The sequence below is a fragment of the Pseudophryne corroboree genome, chromosome 11 (genome assembly GCF_028390025.1).
Source record: "Pseudophryne corroboree isolate aPseCor3 chromosome 11, aPseCor3.hap2, whole genome shotgun sequence".
In the NCBI taxonomy this organism is placed as follows: domain Eukaryota; kingdom Metazoa; phylum Chordata; class Amphibia; order Anura; family Myobatrachidae; genus Pseudophryne; species Pseudophryne corroboree.
This window is the reverse complement of record NC_086454.1, coordinates 156,041,668-156,064,157: the sequence shown is the minus strand read 5'-3', so window position 1 is coordinate 156,064,157 and position 22,490 is coordinate 156,041,668.

The following is a 22,490-nucleotide window of genomic DNA, read 5'->3' as shown; positions in this document are numbered from 1 at the left end:
ATGTCATATCCCCACATCTCACCATAGTCCATAGCCATCTCAGTGTATGTCATATCCCCATCTCACCATATGTCATATCCATCTCAGCACAATCCATAGCCATCTCACCATATGTTATATCCCCATCTCACCATATGTCATATCCATCTCAGCACAATCCATAGCCATCTCACCATATGTCATATCCATCTCACCATATGTCCTATCCATCTCACCATATGTTATATCCATCTCAGCACAATCCATAGCCATCTCACCATGTCATATCCATTTCACCATATGTCATATCCATCTCACCATATGTCATATCCATCTCACTATATGTCATATCCATCTCACCATATGTCATATCCATCTCACCATATGTTATATCCATCTCACCATATGTCATATCCATCTCACCATATGTCATATCCATCTCACCATATGTCATATCCATCTCACCATATGTTATATCCATCTCAGCATAATCCATAGCCATCTCACCATATGTCATATCCATCTCAGCATATGTCATAGCCATCTCACCATATGTTATATCCATCTCACCATATGTCATATCCATCTCACCATATGTTATATCCATCTCACCATATGTCATATCCATCTCACCATATGTCATATCCATCTCACCATATGTCATATCCATCTCACCATATGTTATATCCATTTCAGCATAATCCATATCCATCTCAGCATATGTCATATCCATCTCAGCATAATCCATAGCCATCTCACCATATGTCATATCCATCTCACCATATGTCATATCCATTTCAGCATAATCCATAGCCATCTCACCATATGTCATATCCATTTCAGCATAATCCATAGCCATCTCACCATATGTCATATCCATCTCACCATATGTCATATCCATCTCACCATATGTCATATCCATCTCACCATACATCATATCCATCTCACCATATGTCATATCCATCTCACCATATGTCATATCCATTTCAGCATAATCCATATCCATCTCAGCATATGTCATATCCATCTCACCATACATCATATTCATCTCAACAGATGTCATATCCATCTCAGCATATGTCATATCCATCTCAGCATATGTCATATCCATCTCAGCATATGTCATATCCATCTCACCATATGTCATATCCATCTCGGCATACGTCATATCCATCTCGGCATATGTCATATCCATCTCACCATATGTCATATCCATCTCAGCATAGTCCATATCCATCTTGTCATATGTCATATCCATCTCAGCATATGTCATATCCCATATCTATCTCAGCATACGTCATATCCATCTCAGCATACGTCATATCCATCTTGGCATACGTCATATCCATCTCGGCATATGTCATATCCATCTCAGCACATATCATATCCATCTCGGCATATGTCATATCCATCTTGGCATATGTCATATCCATCTCGGCATATGTCATATCCATCTCAGAATACGTCATATCCATCTCAGCACACATCATATCCATCTCGGCATATGTCATATCCATCTCAGTACACGTCATATCCATCTCAGCATACATCATATCCATCTCAGCATACGGCATATCCATCTCAGCATACGGCATATCCATCTCAGCATACATCATATCCATAAAGCAAAAATTAGCTATATGTTATATCTAGAAAGCTGTAATTTTGACTTGAACGGCCCCTCATAGAAGAGAATTATTTATTTATTAACAGTTTCTTATATGGCGCAGCATATTCCATTGCGCTTTACAATTAGAACAACAGTAATAGAACAAAACTGGGAAACAACAGTAATAGCAGGGTCGTCTTTTCGTATGGGCTCAATGGGCTCTTGCCCAAGGGCCCCAGGAGTATAAGGGCCATAGGCTGACAGCTGAGGGTCCCCTCTTTCCAGGGGTACCAGATTTTTGAAAATCGACCCTGAGGAACCGGAGATATCTGACTTCAAAGCAGTGGTCCCCATCCAAGCCTCTTAATTGCTCTCTCCAGCCTGATATCTCGAGTTCTGTCTGACTTAGGGGTATATTTACTAAGGTCCAGATTTTGACCGAGATGGTGTTTTTTCTTCAAAGTGTCATCTCGGGAATTTACTAAACTCAAATCACGGCAGTGATGAGGGCATTCGTATTTTTTTGGAAGTCCAAGTTAAAAAATACGAATGAATACACCATCGGTCAAATTCGCCTGTAATTTGGTAGAACACAGTCATTTACTAAAAAGTGTAATTCACAAACACTGCCGACAATAGCCAAACACTGCCGTGAAAAAATACCAATTGTGAAAAAGTGCTAAAATAAAACAGACCTGCTTTTTTTTACCGTGTTCTGATAGGCATGCACGGATCCATGAGATCCGTGCATGTTTATCAGTGGGAAGGGGTGGGAAAGAGTTAAATTTGCCAAAAAAAATGCGTAGGGTCCCCCCTCCTAAGCAAAACCAGCCTCGGGCTCTTTGAGCCGGTCCTGGTTGAAAAAATATGGGGGGGAAATTGACCGGGGATCCCCCATATTTAATCAACCAGCACCGGGCTCTGCGCCTGTCCTGGTTCCAAAAATATGGGGGACAAAAAGCGTAGGGGTCCCCCGTATTTCGGAAACCAGCACCGGGCTCCACTAGCCAGATACATAATGCCACAGCCGGGTGACACTTTTATATTGGTCCCTGCGGCCCTGGCATTACATACCCAACTAGTCACCCCTGGCCGGGGTACCCTGGAGGAGTGGGGGCCCCTTCAATCAAGGGGTCCCCCCCCTCAGCCACCCAAGGGCCAGGGGTGAAGCCCGAGGCTGTCCCCCCCATCCAAGGGCGGCGGATGGGGGGCTGATAGCCTTTGAATATTGTTTTTAGTAGCAGTACTACAAGTCCCAGCAAGCCTCCCCCACAAGCTGGTACTTGGAAAACCACAAGTACCAGCATGCGGTGGAAAACCGGGCCCGCTGGTACCTGTAGTACTACTACTAAAAAAATACCCCAATAAAAACAGAAGACACACACCTTGAAAGTAAAAGTTTAATTCATACATCCACACCTCCAAACATACATACTTACCTTATGTTCACACGAGGGTCGGTCCTCTTCTCCATGTAGAATCCATGGGGTACCTGTTGGAAAAATTATACTCACATAATCCAGTGTAGATCGGTCCTCTTCTGTTCTATTTGTAATCCACGTACTTTGCAAAATAAAAAACGGACACCCGACCACGCACTGAAAGGGACCCCATGTTTTCACATGGGACCCCTTTCCCCGACTGCCAGGAACCCCCCCTGACTTCTGTCTAAGAGGGTTCCTTCAGCCAATCAGGGAGCGCCACGTTGTGGCACCCTCCTGATTGGCTGTGTGCTCCTGTAGTGTATGTCAGGCAGCACACGGCAGTGATACAATGTAGCACCTATGCTCTCCATTGTAACCAATGGTGGGAACTTTGTGGTCAGCGGTTAACCGAAAGTAACCTCACCGCTGACCACAAAGTTCCCACCATTGGTTACAATGGAGCGCATAGGCGCTACATTGTATCACTGCCGTGTGCTGCCTGACATACACTACAGGAGCACACAGCCAATCAGGAGGGTGCCACGACGTGGCGCTCCATGATTGGCTGAAGGAACCCTCTTAGATAGAAGTCAGGGGGGGTTCCTGGCAGTCGGGGAAAGGGGTCCCATGTGAAAACATGGGGTCCCTTTCAGTGCGTGGTCGGGTGTCCGTTTTTTTATTTTGCAAAGTACGTGGATTACAAATAGAACAGAAGAGGACCGATCTACACTGGATTATGTGAGTATAATTTTTCCAACAGGTACCCCATGGATTCTACATGGAGAAGAGGACCGACCCTCGTGTGAACATAGGTAAGTATGTATGTTTGGAGGTGTGGATGTATGAATTAAACTTTTACTTTCAAGGTGTGTGTCTTCTGTTTTAATTGGAGTATTTTTTTTTAGTAGTAGTACTACAGGTACCAGCGGGCCCGGTTTTCCACCGCATGCTGGTACTTGTGGTTCTCCAAGTACCAGCTTGTGGGGGAGGCTTGCTGGGACTTGTAGTACTGCTACTAAAAACAATATTCAAATTTTGACAAAAAGGCTATCAGCCCCCCCATCCGCCGCCCTTGGATGGGGGGGACAGCCTCGGGCTTCACCCCTGGCCCTTGGGTGGCTGAAGGGGGGGGGCCCCTTCGAGGGGGGGACCCCTTGATTGAAGGGGCCCCCACTCCTCCAGGGCACCCCGGCCAGGGGTGACTAGTTGGGTATGTAATGCCAGGGCTGCAGGGACCAATATAAAAGTGTCCCCTGGCTGTGGCATTATGTATCTGGCTAGTGGAGCCCGGTGCTGGTTTCAGAAATACGGGGGACCCCTACGCTTTTTGTCCCCCGTATTTTTGGAACCAGGACCAGGCGCAGAGCCCAGTGCTGGTTGAATAAATATAGGGGAACCCCGGTCAATTTTTTCCCCATATTTTTTCAACCAGGACCGGCTCAAAGAGCCCGAGGTTGGTTTTGCTTAGGAGGGGGGACCCCCCGCATTTTTTTTTTAAAATTTTAACAATGTATTATTTTTTACGAAAGGTGCACAATGAAGCCCAGCACGGATCTCACAGATCCGGCCGAGATTCATTGTGTTAAAGTCGGAAGTGTTTTACAATTCACTCACGTAAAACACTGCCAAAAAATACGAATGACATCGACATCGGTAAATACGAAAAAGCAGAATACGACAGCTTAGTAAATTAGTCGTAATAAATTCAAAAAGTTGCAATTTTACACTTTCGATGTCATTCGTGATTGAACTTTAACCTCATTCGGAAAAATACGAATTTTAGTAAATATACCCCTTAGAGTTTTTCTGAGGGTATACTCCAGAAGCTGGGACTCTCCTCTTGTGGTGAACACTGGCAGCTTGTCTCTACTATGGCCAGAACCAGAGATATCAGCTTTCAAGCAGCTGGTCCCTGCTCCAGCTCCACATGCCTAATATGCAGTTTTCGTTGGTGGATTGCTCTGGCTCCTGAACTCTGATTTCCAAGTCCCAGTACCTCTTTATTTTTATTTTTTTATCCCATTAAAGCTAGGAAATCTATTTCCAGGAACTGGAGATATCTGCAGTAAAGCAAGCTGCCCTCCCACAAGAAAATTATGAATATTAAGCCCACTCAACTATTGACCCTTCCCCTGTGTATTAAACACCCCCTACCATCCTGGAAGTCACGTACCCTGGCCCCTTCATTCAGCCCAATGTCCTCTTCTACAGTTTAGTGTTCTCCTTCCTGCCCCATCTGTGCAGTAAAGGAGTAATTAGCAGAAATGATTTCTTCAGTTCCTACATGCTGAGCGAAAGATAGAACCCCCCCTACTGCCCGTGGGACATCAAAGCTGCCGCTGATGGGTGGGCAGGGGGCCCAGTGCATTGCTGTGCCCAGGGGCCTACACTGCTGTTAAGACAGCTCTGAGTAATAGAACAAAAACTGGGTAAAAATGGACAGACATCAGTGGCAAACGCAGGATTTGCATGGGGGGTTTCCAGAACTGGGCGGAGCCAATCACGGGGGTGGGGACTGAGGTGACCCAGTATATGCTGGGTCCATAAAACTAGTGTGTGTGTGTGTGTGTATATATATATATATATATATATATATATATACTGTACATATATCTACATATATATATATATATATACATATATATATATATATATATATATACATACACACACATATGCATAGCATATTAAACATGCATACATATATATATGTACAGTACACATATATATACACATGTGTATATATATATATATATATATATATTGTGACAAGAACACTTGGATAGTGTTTGAGGGCAGGTATATTTGTCCCAGGTTCTTGTCTTACATGTTTTAGAAAATGTTAACTTCTAGGAAAAATGCTTTTTGTTTTGTCTGAACCTTTTCAGTTTGCTGTAAAAGCTGGGTAAAGGCTCTGAGAGAGAGATAAGGCGAGTTCTAGACATTGGGCCCAGTTCGGGTCTTTGGCCTCACAGAGGGCTAATCAGGGTTTCAGCTGTGTAAGTGTGTTATAGTGCTGCTAACCTGATTAGTATGGGCAGACTGCCTGGGAAGGCTGAGGGATCTGTGTGTGAGAGACACGCTTTCTGATGCAAGTGAGCTATACAGTATGTACTGAAGAACTCTGTGTTTTGTTTAGTGACAGTTAGGAATATCTTATGTTTAGTTAGTGCCGGACAGGCAAGGTATTTTTTATTTTGGGGTTTGTTTTATTTTCTGTTTCAATAAAACTGGCCGGGGTCAGTTGTACCAGAAACTGGACTTGTGTTGTTCCTCAGCTGCTGCGTGCTACCATATTCCCCAGGAAAAGGCGCCTTGCACCCCTACAGTGTTACAACTTGGTGGAGAATGCGAGCAACCCCGTTCTGCGCATAAGTGAAAGCAGCAGCTTTGTGAGGCCTGCAGAAAACGGTGGTTTATGCAGATACAGCCCAGTGTGAAGTTACTGAGACTCACCCCTGAGGGTTTGATATATGTCTTGGGTGAAAGCAGCTACAAAGCCGCCTGAAAAATCTGTCGACATGGAGGATCTGCTTAAAGCCTTGCTGCAAGCTACAGCGGCTCAGCAGGAGGCCAACCGACAGCAGCAGGTGGCAATGGAGGAAAATAGGAGACAGCAGCAGGTGGCTATTGACGAACTTTACCGGCAACAGCGTCAGGATAGAGAGGCCTTAACAGAAGTGGTGCAGAGCCTTGCAGCCCGGATTGGAGATGTGGCCGTCAGTGCTCCGACCAGCTCTAGTTCTATACGGGCCAGTCACTTCTTGCAGAAAATGACAGAGGCTGACGATGTGGAGGCCTACTTGACCACGTTTGAAAGGACTGCAGAGCGTGAGAACTGGCCAAAAGCACAGTGGGCCAGTCTGCTGGCACCTTTTCTGTCAGGTGAGCCCCAAAAAGCGTACTTTGATTTAAGCCCTGCTGAGGCTCGGGACTATGATAAACTAAAGACTGAGATCCTGACCCGCCTGGGAGTCACGCTGTCAGTACGAGCACAACGGGTGCACCGTTGGGTGTACGCCATGGAGAAGCCTCCGCGCTCTCAGATGCACGACCTTATTCAGCTAACAAAAAAATGGCTACAGCCAGAGACATTAACTGGTCCCCAGATGGTTGAAAGAGTCGTCATGGACCGCTACTTGAGATCTTTGCCCATGGTCCTGCGCAAGTGGGTGAGCCATGGAAACCCGGGTACTGCTGACCAATTAGTAGACATGGTAGAGCGGTATTTGGCAGCAGAGGAACTACTGATGACCACCCAGCAACCCATAGATCCTCGACAGCGCCCTTCAGTAAAGACTGGTAAGACTGTTCCGTGGGAAAACGTTGCTGGGCGGTTAAGAGAACGCAAGGCTGGAGAGACTGTAAACACTGGCCCTGGAGACAGGCCAATGGGGCTAGAACGGTCTATGTTGCCCAAACGGGTTGATAATCGTGTGGTTAAATGTTTTAGATGTGGTATGCCAGGTCATGTTGTTGCCAATTGCCCAGTCATGCAAGAACCCATGCAATGTGATGCTGCCTTTGAATGTCGCAGAATGTCTTTCTTTGCTAGGTTAGCCTGTACTGTGGTACCTTCACCTGAGCTGGAAAAACAAATGTGTGATGTGTTCTTAGAGGGTAACCGGGTAGAGGCCTTGCTAGATTCAGGAAGTTTAGTTACCCTCGTGAAAGCTGGGTTAGTGAACCCCTTAAAGGTCCAGCAAATACCTATTGGGGTAACTTGCATACATGGGAATACCCAACATTATGCCACTGCTGAGGTGAATATAGAAACTTGTTGTGGGTCAGCAATGGTTAAAGTGGGACTGGTCCCTACCTTGGTGCATGAGGCCATAATAGGGAGGGATTTTCCTCATTTTTGGAAACTGTGGGAATCACGGTTATCAACAGATGTGAGAAGTAAAAAGCCAGTTGATAATACCGGTGATTTTATGGATGTACGTGGGTCTTCGGAACTTTCTGGCCCTTTGCCTTTTGCTAGTTTGGCTGGGGAAGTGACAGATGGGGAGTCCAGTGAGGACCCTCTTGCCGGGAACAGAGACATAGTAGTTAGAACTGAAAGCGTGCCTGACCTGGAGGTAAAGAAGGATCTGTTTGCGTCTGAACAGTTAAAGGATCCTACCTTAATAAAGGCTAGAGAGAATGTTAAGATTGTTAATGGGGAACCTGTGGTACCAGGTGACAGGGTTACGTATCCCCACATGGCCATCTGTAATGAGCTCTTGTACCACATTGTCAAAAGGGGTGAGGATGTGGTAGAACAGCTGGTAGTTCCCCAGCCTTATCGGAGAACGGTACTAGATTTAGCTCATAGTCACGTTACCGCAGGACATTTAGGGGCAGAAAAAACCACTGAAAGAGTTTTACAAAGGTTCTTTTGGCCAGGGGTTTATAAAGAAGTGTCTGAATATTGTTCTTCCTGTCCTGAATGCCAGTATCATGCCCCTAGACCCCATTTCAGGAGCCCACTAGTTCCCATGCCTATTATAGAGGTCCCGTTTGACAGAATAGCCATGGATCTCGTGGGGCCCTTGTTAAAGTCTGCTCGGGGCCATCAGTATATCCTGGTAATTATGGACTATGCCACTCGATATCCTGAGGCTGTCCCTTTACGCACTATCACAACCAAGGCGATAGCTAAGGAGCTGGTGCAGGTATTTAGTAGAGTGGGAATACCAAAAGAAATTTTGACTGACCAAGGTACTCCATTTATGTCAAGGATCATGAAAGAATTGTGCAAGTTATTTAAGGTCACTCACCTCAGGACGTCCATCTACCATCCCCAAACTGACGGGTTGGTGGAAAGGTTTAATAAAACATTAAAAAGTATGTTAAAAAAGGTTGTTGAGAGAGATGGGAAAAACTGGGATTGTTTGTTGCCCTACTTGTTAATGGCCATCAGAGAAGTTCCTCAGTCCTCCACGGGGTTTTCTCCATTTGATTTGTTGTATGGTAGACACCCCAGAGGGCTGTTGGATATTGCCAAAGAGACGTGGGAAGGACAGCCCACTCCTTATAGAAGCGTTATTGAGCATGTAACACAAATGCAGGATAGGATTGCAGCCGTGGTACCTGTTGTCAGAGAGCACATGGAACAGGCCCAAAGTGCTCAACAGAGGGTCTATAACCGGAGTGCCAAGATACGGGAATTTGCTCCTGGAGATAGAGTTCTTGTTTTGGTACCCACTGTGGAAAGCAAATTCCTAGCTAAATGGCAGGGTCCATTTGAGATTAGGGAAAAAGTGAATGAGGTTAATTACAAAGTATACCAGCCGGGAAAGAGAAAACCCGAACAGATTTACCATGTTAACTTAATCAAACCCTGGAAAGATAGGTTGTCTCTGTCAGCGGAGCCTTGCCCTTCGGTGTCTTCACCCCGGTTGCTTCCCGCAGTGAAGGTGTCAGAGACATTATCAGCTGATCAGAACAATCAGGTTAAAGAATTTCTCATCCAAAATAGGGAGGTATTTTCAGAGCTGCCTGGCCGAACGACCATAATAAAACATGACATTGTCACAGAACCAGGGGTCAGGGTTCATTTAAAGCCATATAGGATTCCTGAAGCTCAGCGAGAAGCTATTTCTAAGGAAGTTAACACCATGTTAGAACTTGGAGTCATAGAGGAGTCTAACAGTGAGTGGTCCAGTCCCATAGTGCTCATCCCGAAGCCCGACGGTAGCATACGCTTCTGTAATGACTTTCGTAAGTTAAATGAGGTGTCCAAGTTTGACGCATACCCCATGCCCCGTGTGGATGAGCTTGTAGAAAGGCTGGGAACAGCCAGGTTTCTCACCACATTGGACCTGACCAAAGGTTACTGGCAAATACCTTTATCTGATAGCGCCAAAGAAAAAACAGCCTTTTCGGTTCCGGAGGGGCTGTACCAGTATAAGATGTTACCCTTTGGGTTGCATGGGGCTCCAGCAACCTTTCAACGGGTGATGGATAAAATTTTGAGGCCCCATAGAAAATATGCAGCTGCCTATTTGGATGATGTGGTAATTCACAGTACAGACTGGGGGTCCCATTTGGTTAAAGTACAAGCAGTACTGGACTCAATCAGAGAGGCAGGGTTAACTGCTAACCCAAAGAAGTGCTGCCTCGCAATGGAGGAGGTCAAATACTTGGGCTTCACCATAGGCAGAGGTCTGATTAGGCCCCAAATGAATAAAGTTGATGCTATTCAAAACTGGCCTCGTCCAGTGAATAAAAAACAGGTAAGGGCTTTTTTGGGAATTACTGGGTACTATAGACGGTTTATTCCTAATTTTGCGACCACAGCGGTGCCGTTGTCAGACCTTACCAAAGGGAAGCAGTCAAATGTGGTGAAATGGAACCCTGATGCAGAAAAGGCGTTCCAAGCGTTAAAAGTGGCTTTGTGTTCACAACCGGTGTTGATAACACCAGATTTTTCAAAAGAATTTGTGGTACAGACAGATGCCTCAGAGGTAGGGATAGGTGCTGTGCTGTCCCAAACCAGAGATGGGGACGAACACCCTATCATTTATTTGAGTAGGAAACTCAATGAGCATGAAAAAAGGTATGCCATTGTGGAAAAGGAGGCTTTGGCCATTAAGTGGGCACTAGATACCTTGAGATATTACCTCTTGGGTAGACAATTCAGACTAGTGACAGACCATGCCCCTTTAAAATGGATGTATGTAAATAGAGGCAAGAATGCTCGTGTAACTAGATGGTTTCTAGCGTTGCAGGACTTTAAGTTTACTGTCGAACATAGACCGGGAACACAATTGGCCAACGCAGATGCATTGTCTCGCATCTTCTGTTTGGGGGCTACAAGTGTTCCGGCCCCTAGGTCGAAACAGGGGAGGGGGATATGTGACAAGAACACTGGGATAGTGTTTGAGGGCAGGTATATTTGTCCCAGGTTCTTGTCTTACATGTTTTAGAAAATGTTAACTTCTAGGAAAAATGCTTTTTGTTTTGTCTGAACCTTTTCAGTTTGCTGTAAAAGCTGGGTAAAGGCTCTGAGAGAGAGATAAGGCGAGTTCTAGACATTGGGCCCAGTTCGGGTCTTTGGCCTCACAGAGGGCTAATCAGGGTTTCAGCTGTGTAAGTGTGTTATAGTGCTGCTAACCTGATTAGTATGGGCAGACTGCCTGGGAAGGCTGAGGGATCTGTGTGTGAGAGACACGCTTTCTGATGCAAGTAAGCTATACAGTATGTACTGAAGAACTCTGTGTTTTGTTTAGTGACAGTTAGGAATATCTTATGTTTAGTTAGTGCCGGACAGGCAAGGTATTTTTTATTTTGGGGTTTGTTTTATTTTCTGTTTCAATAAAACTGGCCGGGGTCAGTTGTACCAGAAACTGGACTTGTGTTGTTCCTCAGCTGCTGCGTGCTACCATATTCCCCAGGAAAAGGCGCCTTGCACCCCTACAGTGTTACAATATATATCATGTGTGTGTGTGTGTGTATATGTATGTATATACATGTGTATATATGTATGCACATGGATATATATGTACTATAATTTAAATAAAGTAAACTTTTATTGCACTTACAAGTGCCACCAGGAAGACAGCAGGCTGCAGAGGACGCTAGACAGCCAGTAATAATACTCATGGAGCTAAAAAAAAAAAAAAAAAATTTTTATTTTTTTTAGTGGAGGGGGGTTTCTGGGTGCTCGGAAACCCCACCCTGGGTGCGCCACTGGACATAGGGCCTAATTCAGACCTGGTCGCACGCAGGCTGTTTTTTGCACTACTGCGACCAGGTAATCGCCGCCCACAGGGGAGGAGGGATTTGCTGTGCAGGGCTGCAAACGCTTGTGCAGAGAGCTGCACAAACAAAAAGTTTGTGCAGTCTCTGCACAGCTCAGGACTCACTCACCTGCTGCGAGGATCCTTCCTGGAGCTGATGTCAGGATCCCTCCCTGGAAACGGCCGGGCACGCCTGCGTTATCCTCGACACTCCCAGAAAACAGTGAGTTGACACCCCCGGGCGGCCTCTTCCTGTCAATCTTCTTGCATTCGCCGCTGCGAACGCTTTCTTCTGTGTTTTTGTCGCTGCACAGCGACGGCTGTCGCCAGCCAGCGACGCGCCTGCGCATTGCGGCACCCACGCATGCGCTGTTCAGACCAGATTGCACAGCTGCAAAAAACTGCAGCATGCGATCGGATCTGAATGACCCCCATAATCAGAAGTGGCTTTCAAGGAGAAAATTGTGCAAAATAATGAAAGATATATAGAGGTGTGGAGACTTGTAAAAAAAAAACACTGCAAAATCCCCCCCAAATTTATAGCAGGCTGGGAGCCTTATTCAGGTTTTTTAGCAAACCAAAATAGCACACTAATGGGCAAAACCATGTTGCAGTGCAGGTGGGGCAGATGTAACATGCACAGAGAGTTAGATTTGGGTGGGGTGTGTTCAAACTGAAATCTAAATTGCAGTGTACAAATTAAGCAGCCAGTAAACCTGAATAACCCGCTGGGTCAGGGAAAAGGCTCTGATATAATCAAAAATATATTGTGGGGGCAGGGCCTGATCAACCAATAGGCTGATCAGGCTGCAGCCTGGAGCGCAGAATCCTGGGGGGCGAAGCGGGTGCGGACGTCATGATGTCACGCGCACGCTGCACATGGACCCTGCCATCTGACCTCCCACAACGCCCCCTGGTCATTGCCGCTCTGCCGCTCACCCCGGTCATTCACTCCATCTCTCTCCAGGCTCTCAGAGTCCCGGGCTGGACTGGTGGTGGTGCTGCTTATCGCGACCCGCGCAATGCTAATACTAGCGGTCACAGGTCGCGCCACTGCCGGCACTGCACTGTGTGAGTGACTGTGTTCCCACCCCTGGCTTACAATCCTCCTCACAGCGCGCGCGATGTGACATCACGCCGTGCGCCTACCCCTGTCCTGGCTGTTCTATGCTGCACCAGAGTAGAGGGGCCGAGGAGCAGTGCTGTGGATGGTGATGTGTATGTGCTCACACACAATACATTCTTATCTTGGGTAAACAATGGCTGACTTTAGATTACTAATGTGACTTTGTGAAGCTGTGCAAGTTCTGTCATCTCATGTCAGTAATCCAACTACCCGCAGAATGAGATGTGAGTTAAATCCCTATTGTGTGATTAATTGGTCACGGTATTGAGTTATCTGAAATATGACTTAAGGATGAAGGCTGGTATAATGTGATATGAGATGCTTGTATAATAAATAATTACTTGTCTAGTTACTCTTTAACTTGTGATGACCTCTGTTCCACTTGTGAGGCATATATGTATCGGGCACTGTGGGGCATATATGTATCTGGCACTGTGGGAACATGTGTATCTGGCACTGGGGGCATATATGTATCTGGCACTGTGGGGCATATATGAATCTGGCACTGTGGGGCATATATGTATCTGGCACTGTGGGGCTTATATGTATCTGGCACTGTGGGGCTTATATGTATCTGGCATTGTGGGGACATGTGTATCTGGCACTGGGGGCATATATGTATCTGGCACAGTGGAGGCATGTGTATCTGGCACTGGGGACATATATGTATCTAGCACATTGGGGCATATAAGTATCTGGCACTGTGGGCATATATGTATCTGGTACTGGGGGCATATATGTATCTGGCACTGTGGGGACATGTGTATCTGGCACTGGGGCATATATGTATCTGGCACTGTGGGCATATATGTATCTGGCACTGGGGGCATATATATATCTGGCACAGTGGGGCATATATGTAGCTGGCACTGTGGGCATATATGTATCTGGCACTGGGGGCATATATGTATCTGTCACTGTGGGGCATATATGTATCTGGCATTGTGGGGACATGTGTATCTGGCACTGGGGGCATATATGTATCTGGCACTGTGTGGGCGAGTATCTGGCACTGGGGGCATGTGTATCTGCCACTGTGGGGGCATGTGTATCTGGCACTGGGGGGCATATATGTATCTGGCACTGTGGGGACATATGTGTAACTGGCACTGTGGGGGCATATATTTATCTGGCACTGTGGGGACATATGTGTATCTGGCACTGTGGGGGTATATATGTATCTGGCACTGTGGAGGCACCCATTTTTTGGCGTTTTTATATGTATGTGGCACTGTACTGGGGCATTATATATATGTGGCACTGTACAACGTGACTAAAAGCAAGGTTATGACACAAGGTCATGCTCCTACAAATGTCATACCTAAAGGTGTGCGCACAAAAATGGGGTGTGGCTTTGTGACAACTAGGCCATGTCCCCTTTTTTGCGCACGCGCCTTGGCGCACACATGATAGTGGCTTACCCTTGACTACAGATCTTTTCTGGCTCTTAGCCTCTGACTGGTTGGCCACCCCTGTCCTAGGGGACTAGGGGATGGACAGAATAAGAGACAGGAGGGAATAGTTGGAATGATAGAAATAAATGGCTAGAATAAAAGACAAGAGGGAAAGAATATTAGCTGAAAAAAATCTAAGCGATAAACTGGTGGTGGTGGGGGGGGGGGGGGGGGCGGCCACTTCTTTATTAGCCTAGGGCGGCTGGAACCCTTAATCAGGCCCTTTGTGGGGGTCATGTTCAGAAACAAGCTAGCAACAATTTAACAGGAGAAGTATAAGTGGTATGTTTGTCATGGAGAAAATGGCACCAGACCAATAGAAAAAATATATAGAGAAAGTGCTAATTGCACAAGATCAATATAAGAACCATATTGGTGGTGGTGTGTGTGTATGGGGGGTAAAGGTAGTGGCACAAAATAAAACAAAAAATAATAATTTATATAAATATATATATATATATATACTAGGTGATTCATCGCGCCCTACGGGTGCTCTTCACACTGTTGTAAGGAGCTACGCCCCCTTAACCCTTGCACGCCCTTGTGGCATGCAATATTTTATTATATGGAGTATTACATTACCTCCAATCATAATTGTGTGAGTGGTTAAATATGGCATGGACAAAGGGCGTGCGATGGTTAAGAGGTCGTAGCTCCTGGCAACGGCGTGAACAGCGTAAGCAGGGCCTGATGAATCACCTAGTAGGTGCTGTGGAAGGGGAAGTGGCGTGTGCGGGGGAGGCGCGGATGGGGAAGGGGGTCTGGGAGTGCCACAGGTGGGGGAGGGGCAGTTGCAGGGGTGCCGTGGGTTGGGGAGAGGCTGGTGCAGTGGTGCAATAGGTGGGGGAGGGGCGGGTGCGTGGGGGAGGGAGGGGGTCTGGAGCCACCGTGGGTGGGGGAGGAGCGGTTGCAGGGGTGGGGGAGGGGACGGTGCGGTGGTGCCACTGGTTGGTGCAGGTGTGCTGCTGGTGTGGGAGGGGGTCCGGAGCCACCGCGGGTGGCGGAGGGGAGTGTGTGGGGGTGCGGCGGATGGTGCCCGGAGGTGCTACGAGTGGGGGAGGTGCAGGTAATGCTTCTCCTGCTTCTCCTCCTGGAAGCAGCTAAGCTGCTGTCCTCTCTTTGACAGTGGCTTGCCCGGAGACTCGCACAGCAGCCAAGCAGCCAGTCACTATTGTTAGCGCCGGTGTCCCAACACGCCGCATTACAGGGAAGAAGATGCACTCAATAAACTACAGCTCCCAGCAGCCATTAGCGTCGGAATGCTTCGGCGCTAAGGGCTGCTGGGAGCTGTAGTTTATTTAGTGCGTCTACTTCCCTGTAATGCGGCGCATTGGGACACCGGCGCTAACAATAGTGACTGGCTGGCAGAACTGACTGACTCGCTGAATCAATGTAAAAGGTGAGAGTGCTGTGCACACTGCCAGACATTACCCTCCGCGATATCACCCACTCTATCCGTTACATTAGCCATCTCGGGTCTTCCAGGCCGGCATTCCAGGTGCTGTGTTGCGGAGTCAGGGCCTCTGGGGATCTGGGCGCGGCTGTGGCGGGGAGGCACTTCTGTGACATCACGCGCAGAGCAGGCTCCGGGGCTTAGAGAGTATGCGGTGCAGGGAGGGCTATGAAAGCCTTCCGCTGAGCCGCTTTCATACACATCTATGCCGGTGGCTTCAGCAGCTTTTGTTCCACCTGCGCCGTGGCTAGGTAGTGGGCATTGTTGATGCTGGAGGGGGCAGGCGGACTGGCAGCAGGACATAGGACGCTGCAGTAAAAAGGATTTTCCCCCCCTATCTACAGCTCAGAGACTTGCTGCAGATGCAGTGGCGTACCCTCCAGCTGGACCTTTTTGGCAGGTACAGTACCTTTTTTTTTATGGTCTGTACCGATTTCTGGCTCTCCAAACTTCCATTGAAAGTAAAGGAAAAGGAGCATGACCACGCCACTTAACCCGTGGCCATGCCCCCTTTTCGCATTTGTACCGTTTTTTTATGTGTAAATTGTTGGAGGGTATGTTGCTGCAGATGCAGTGGACCTATTTTGAGATGTGGGCCTGGAACTACAGCTCCATCATCCCCATTGTTTATCCTGCTCTGGGAACACACAGCAGCCAAAGGGCAGAGCCTCCCATTTGATGTAACCTGTGTGGGATGGCGTTTCTCGCCCAATCAGCTGTGTACTGAGTGTGATAGACCTGCTGCAGTGCTAACCCAATGAGAGCTCCTAGCCACGCCCAGCGTTATACACACAGGCACAGAGCCACAGATCTGGGCTATTATATATGAGATATTATATATATATATATATATATATATATATATATATATATATAGAAGATGATAACAGGCGGCACTCACAGCTTTGTGGAAACTGGTAAATAAACGGCCAAACTCCGTAATGATAGATCAACGTTTCAATTTCATTGTAAATTGTCGTCAGGATATCCTGACGACAATTTACAATGAAATTGAAACGTTGATCTATCATTACGGAGTTTGGCCGTTTATTTACCAGTTTCCACAAAGCTGTGAGTGCCGCCTGTTATCATCTTCTATTCATTTCTACATGGCTGTGAGGGCACCGGGCGTGTTTTAAATTATTATTGGAGTGCCGGACATTGTGTGCATATATATATATATATATATATATATATATATATATATATATATATATATATATATAAAAGTCAATGAAAGAGGCGGCACTCGGAGTCTTTTGAATCAAAAGTGACTTTAGTGCATAAAGTGCTACATCAACGTTTAGGGGTACTGGACCCCTTCATCAGGGTCCAGTACCCCGAAACGTTGATGTAGCACTTTATGCACTAAAGTCACTTTTTGATTCAAAAGACTCCGAGTGCCGCCTCTGTCCTTGACCTTTGGATATGGGGGTAACACCCTAGTGGAGGGCACCGGAGCAAGTTAGCCCAAGGGGCAGTCCGAGTGCCGGCGCTGTGTGTATCTATATATATATATATATATATATATATATATATATATATATATATACACAATAGTACAGGTATGCAGCACTCCTGGCGTCTGAAGAATCACTCTTATGCAGCACAATTCATATGGCAACGTTTCAGTGCTGTTTAATGTGGCACTTTCGTCAGGTGATACCTGACGAAAGTGCCACATTAAACGGCACTGAAACGTTGCCATATGAATTGTGCTGCATAAGAGTGATTCTTCAGACGCCAGGATTGCTGCATACCTGTACTATTGTGTGTATCCAACTGTATATGCAGGCACCCGGCGCAGTTAGGAAGCATCAAGTGAGAGCCGGACACTGGAACGATATATATATATATATATATATATATATATATATATATATATATATATATATATGCTGGTGGAAGTTAGAGAATGGCAATAAGTCAATAAAAATACTTCTGTCTATATATGATGCAATGTTGCTAGCACTCCAGAAATGTGATGCTGAACATTTGCCACCCAAAACATCTTGGCCACCCGTGGTAACCATGATGAACATGACGTGTACATACCCAGTATATACACAGGGGCGTAGCTACACCTTTGGGGGCCCCGCCCATAGCACAATTTCCACGGGGCCCCCAGCGCACTTCCCCTCCTCCCCGGCCCCAGACTACTTACTCAGGGCTCAGTCCCTCAACCTCTTTCCCCCGTTGGATAGAAAGCGGGTGGAGCCGGCGTGCGGGCGCTCACCTTCATTGCCCCGTGCTGGCTGCTCTGCAGGATCGCCCGGCCTTGCTCTGTTCTCTCTCCTCACTGGCTTAAATAGGGAGGAGGCAGGGCTGTGGTCCGGGGATGTCCCTGCAAGCACAGCCGCGCTTCCTCCCAGCATCTGACTCAGACTTGCCTACCCTCCCGCATTTAGCGGGAGGCTCCCGTATTTTGCCACAGTCCCCCGCTGTCCCGCAAACTTTAGTGCAACTCCCGGATTCCTACTGCACGCGTCGCTCAGTCCCCCAACCTCCCTTACCGGATTTACAGCATGTCACTCACCATGCTTTGAGATAGCCCTCCGGAACCTGTCAGATTCCTGCACTGCAGTTTGGAGGAGTTTCTGTGCTATCTCCTCCAGTCACCAGTCCCGGCATCCACTTAGAGCTGGCAGCCCAGCACCACAGTCATTGACAGGCAGCAGAACCACAGCGCTCCTATCATCTAACAGGCTGGAAGACCCGCAAATCGCGGCATTTTGGGGGCGGGGCCTAATAGAATGGTGCCTTCACTGCCTTGTCTTGCACGCAGCTGATCTCCCCTGCTTAGTGAGTGGGGAAGTGTGTGTGGGTGGGGGTGTTTTATATGTGTGTATGCTTGCATGTACTAATATATATATATTATATTTATATATATATTTATTTATATTCAAATGGACAAACCCCCCTTCCCAAATAAAACTCCTGTATTTGCCACTGTGATACACACAAGAGAGCCTGTATTAGTGCACCTATTACAGGCTTCTCCACTGTCAGTTAGTAGCTTGTTTCCTGAGGCTTACTCTTTCTCCTCTCACAGCTCCAAACTCCCCCCCCCCCCCTTCCCTATCTGCAGAACCCCCAGTACCCCACACAGATTCCCTTCCCTGTTTCCTCACAGCTCCAAACTCCACCTCTTCCCCATCCATGGCATCCCTTAACCCACTCTACCCCACACAGAATCCACTCTCCTGCTCGCTCTCACCCCTCACGGCGGATGGTGAAGGGGCTCCCCCGCCCCTTCACCATCCGCTGCAAAAAAAATGTAAGGACATTAAAGTTTAAACTTTAAAGTAGTAGTTACCATCAAAGCTGGATTAATGTCTGTCACATGTGTAAGTATGTAACTTATACTGTATGTGTATAATGATGTTGGTGTGATGTCGGCGTGTAGCCCTGCTGTGTAATGTAGGTGTGATGTTAGTGTTTACTGTTTAGCCCTGACAATAGACATGCCCATACAAGGAGATAAACACGCCCCTTGGGTGGACTGTGACACACCCCCTCAGCAGCGTTCCGCACGGCGCATTAGAGTGCAATCTATAATCTCCCTGAAACTACTTTTCAAAAGTAGGCAAGTATGAGATTCTGACTGTGAGGAGAGACGGAGCGGCCAGGAGAGAAGTTAAATAAAAGCAGCACAAATAGGTGCAGGAAGAGTGTAGGGCCCCGGAGGCAGCCAGGGCCCCATAGCAGCTGCACTCCCTGCACCTATGGTAGCTACGCCCTTGTATATACAGTACAATCCGTGCTGAACACATTGGGAACTGATGCATGCAATTAAGCCTCATAACTTGGAGCAACGGGCCCAATTCATGTTTGCAAGAAAAGCAATAATAGTTTTGAGTCTGGAACAAACCATGTTGCCATGCAAGGGGAGTAAATATAATGATATTTATTCTTACGTCCTAGAGGATACTGTGGTTCCATTTAGTACCATGGTGTATAGACAGGTTCACTAGGAGCCATAAAAAATGGTGGTCACCAGCGCTAGGTTGTATAAAGTATGTATATAGTGATATACTAATTAAAATTTCAGGACGGTAGGTTATATTGAGATAATGTATATAATAGATTTAATAGGATAATAATTAAAAATACAGATGCCTTTGCAACACAATTATAGGTTATTGATCAAATAAAATGACACATCCACATATCTCCTCAGTAGGATTAAATCATACCCCGGCTAGGACTCCCTCTGGAAATATGTCCATATATGTTGTAGGAGAATTGATAAAAGCAGTGGAGTTGGAAAAGTCCCTGTTAAGCATACCAAATGCAAGCGTTTTCAAGCAGATAGGGAACTCCAATTTCTCCGCAGATGGTGATGTCCAAGGGAAATGCTGTCCAATTGATGCCGTATGGGTAGCAGGAATGGTGGTATCCAGCAATGATGAGGAGATTTTTGGAAGATGTGTCAGGCAGTCTCTAACTCAACGCGTTTCGCTGGTGTTGACACCCAGCTTCCTCAGGAGTGAATGAGCCATGGGCACTTTAAGAATTTGATAGTGTGGGCTGGCTTTTCCCTCTATGGCCCTCCTACCAGACTCAGTTTAGAAAATATGCCCGGAAGAGCCGGTCACGCTGAAGGAAGCTCCTGAAGAGTTTTCTGCATTTACAGTATTTTATATGTACGTTATTTTCAGGCAGGGCTGGTTGGCACCAGCTGGCCTGCTTCATGGGACTTAGGGGGGGGAACGGCCCAACCTCTTGAAGGGTTAATGGTCCCATTCCCCGCTGACAGGACACTGAGCTCCTGAGGGAACTATTCGCTGGCCCCACCACGGTGAGCATACATTCCCGCAGTACGCCGCCACCCCTAACAGAGCAGAAGAATGAAGAGTGGTGAGTACTGAGCCGGAATCCCGGTTAGCGGGGCGCCGGCCATTATGGTGGCACGAGGGTACGGAGACGCACGGCTTCTCAACGGGGTGGAATGCGTCTCCGGACACAGTACACAACTGCATCTCTGTACACTGTACACAGTAACCAGACTGGCAAACACAGCCTTAAAACAGTTCTGCTCCATTTTAAGCACAAAAATTACCTCAGCCAGTATAAAGAAAAGTGGGAAGACTGCTCGCCTTTGAAGGGGCGAGGCTTCACTATGAGAGGATCCAGCAGCTCACGAGCGCCATTTTCCCTCTGCAGTGGACACAGACGCTGACTGACAGGGACGCGCAGCTCCTCCGGTGTGACTCCAAATTACCTCAGCAGTACCAGGGGGTCAAAGCAGGGGGGGAGCGTCTATTAGTATACTAAGGGGTCATTCTGAACCGTTCACACGCTGCAATATTTCACAGCCGTGCGAACGGGTCAGAACTGCACATGCGCGCGGGCGGCAATGCGCAGGCCCATCGCTGCCTGCCGAGGGCCGTTGCCGGGCAGCGAAGAGACTAAAAAAGAAAGCGTTCGCAGCGGCGAAGGCAAGAAGATTGACAGGAAGAGGCCGGCCGGGGGTATCAACTCACTGTTACCTGGGAGTGCCGAAGAAAATGCAGGCATGTTCGGCCGAATGCAGGGAAGGACCCTGACGTCAGCTCCAGGAAGGATCATCGCAACGGTGAGTAAGTCTTGAGCTGTGCAGAGACTTCACAAACTTTTTGCTTGTGCAGTCTCTGCACAGCCGATCGCAGCCCTGCAAAGCCCTAACCCCCTCCCCTGTAGGCGGCGATTACCTGGTCGCAGCAGTGCAAAAAATAGACTGCTTGCGACCGGGTCGGAATGACCCGCTAAGTTCCCTATCAGGGTACTTGGTCTGAGACCCAGCTAAGCTTGGCATTAGCAGTGAGGGCGCGGTGGGGGCTGGCACCAACAACTCTATGTCTCCCTTAAGGGCTCTTTGTGGGTTAATTGTGCTTAACCTTTTCCTGTGTGTGTGTGTGCTGTCACATTTACATTATGTCAGGCAAAGAGTGTGTTTCATGTACAGCGGAGTGTACTTCTTCACCAGAGGGCTCACTACTGGATACTCAGGGCAGTGCACCTTCCCAGAATAGCTGGGCTGGACCGGAATGGGTTAATTCTTTTAAATAAATGATCTCCACTCTTTCTACAAAATTGTCCCGCAACGAGACAGAGATGCAATACTTAAAACAGACTGTGGATGAGTTTATGAACAGAGACTCAGTCCCCAAAACAGCATCTCAATCCCCTCCCATTTGTCCGCAAAAGCGATCTCTGGCCCATATCCTGCAGTCTGACTCTGATGCTGACAGGTCATTCCATTGACACTGAGGAAGCCGCCGATGCTTATGAGTAGGCGGGGAAACGCGTCTGTCACGTACTCTCACACAGACAGCAGCATTTGGTACATCAGCTGGTCGGTGAACACAACACCCCGAAGGCAAGGGGAGGTGTGTGCCAATTTTTGCCTGACATCAGTCCACGAACCTCTGCTAAGGCTGACGAGCAGTAATACCAGCCGGGCGGCCAAGCGCCAGGAGGATAAGAGCGGCGAGTGATATAAGTATATCCCCCTCCAGAGAAAGCGGACGGTGAGGAAAAACACTAACCAGGAGGGACGCCGCATGCACGCATGCAGGGTGGACAACAGAGGCATTCTACACGGTATACTAATCTTTAATTGCTACACAGTAGTTCTAATCAGTTACAGTTGTAACAAAACTAACTTTGTGAACTGCCTAAATGGAACTGTTCAGCTGTCAGAAAGGCTGTGTTCAACAGATTGCTACTAACCACTT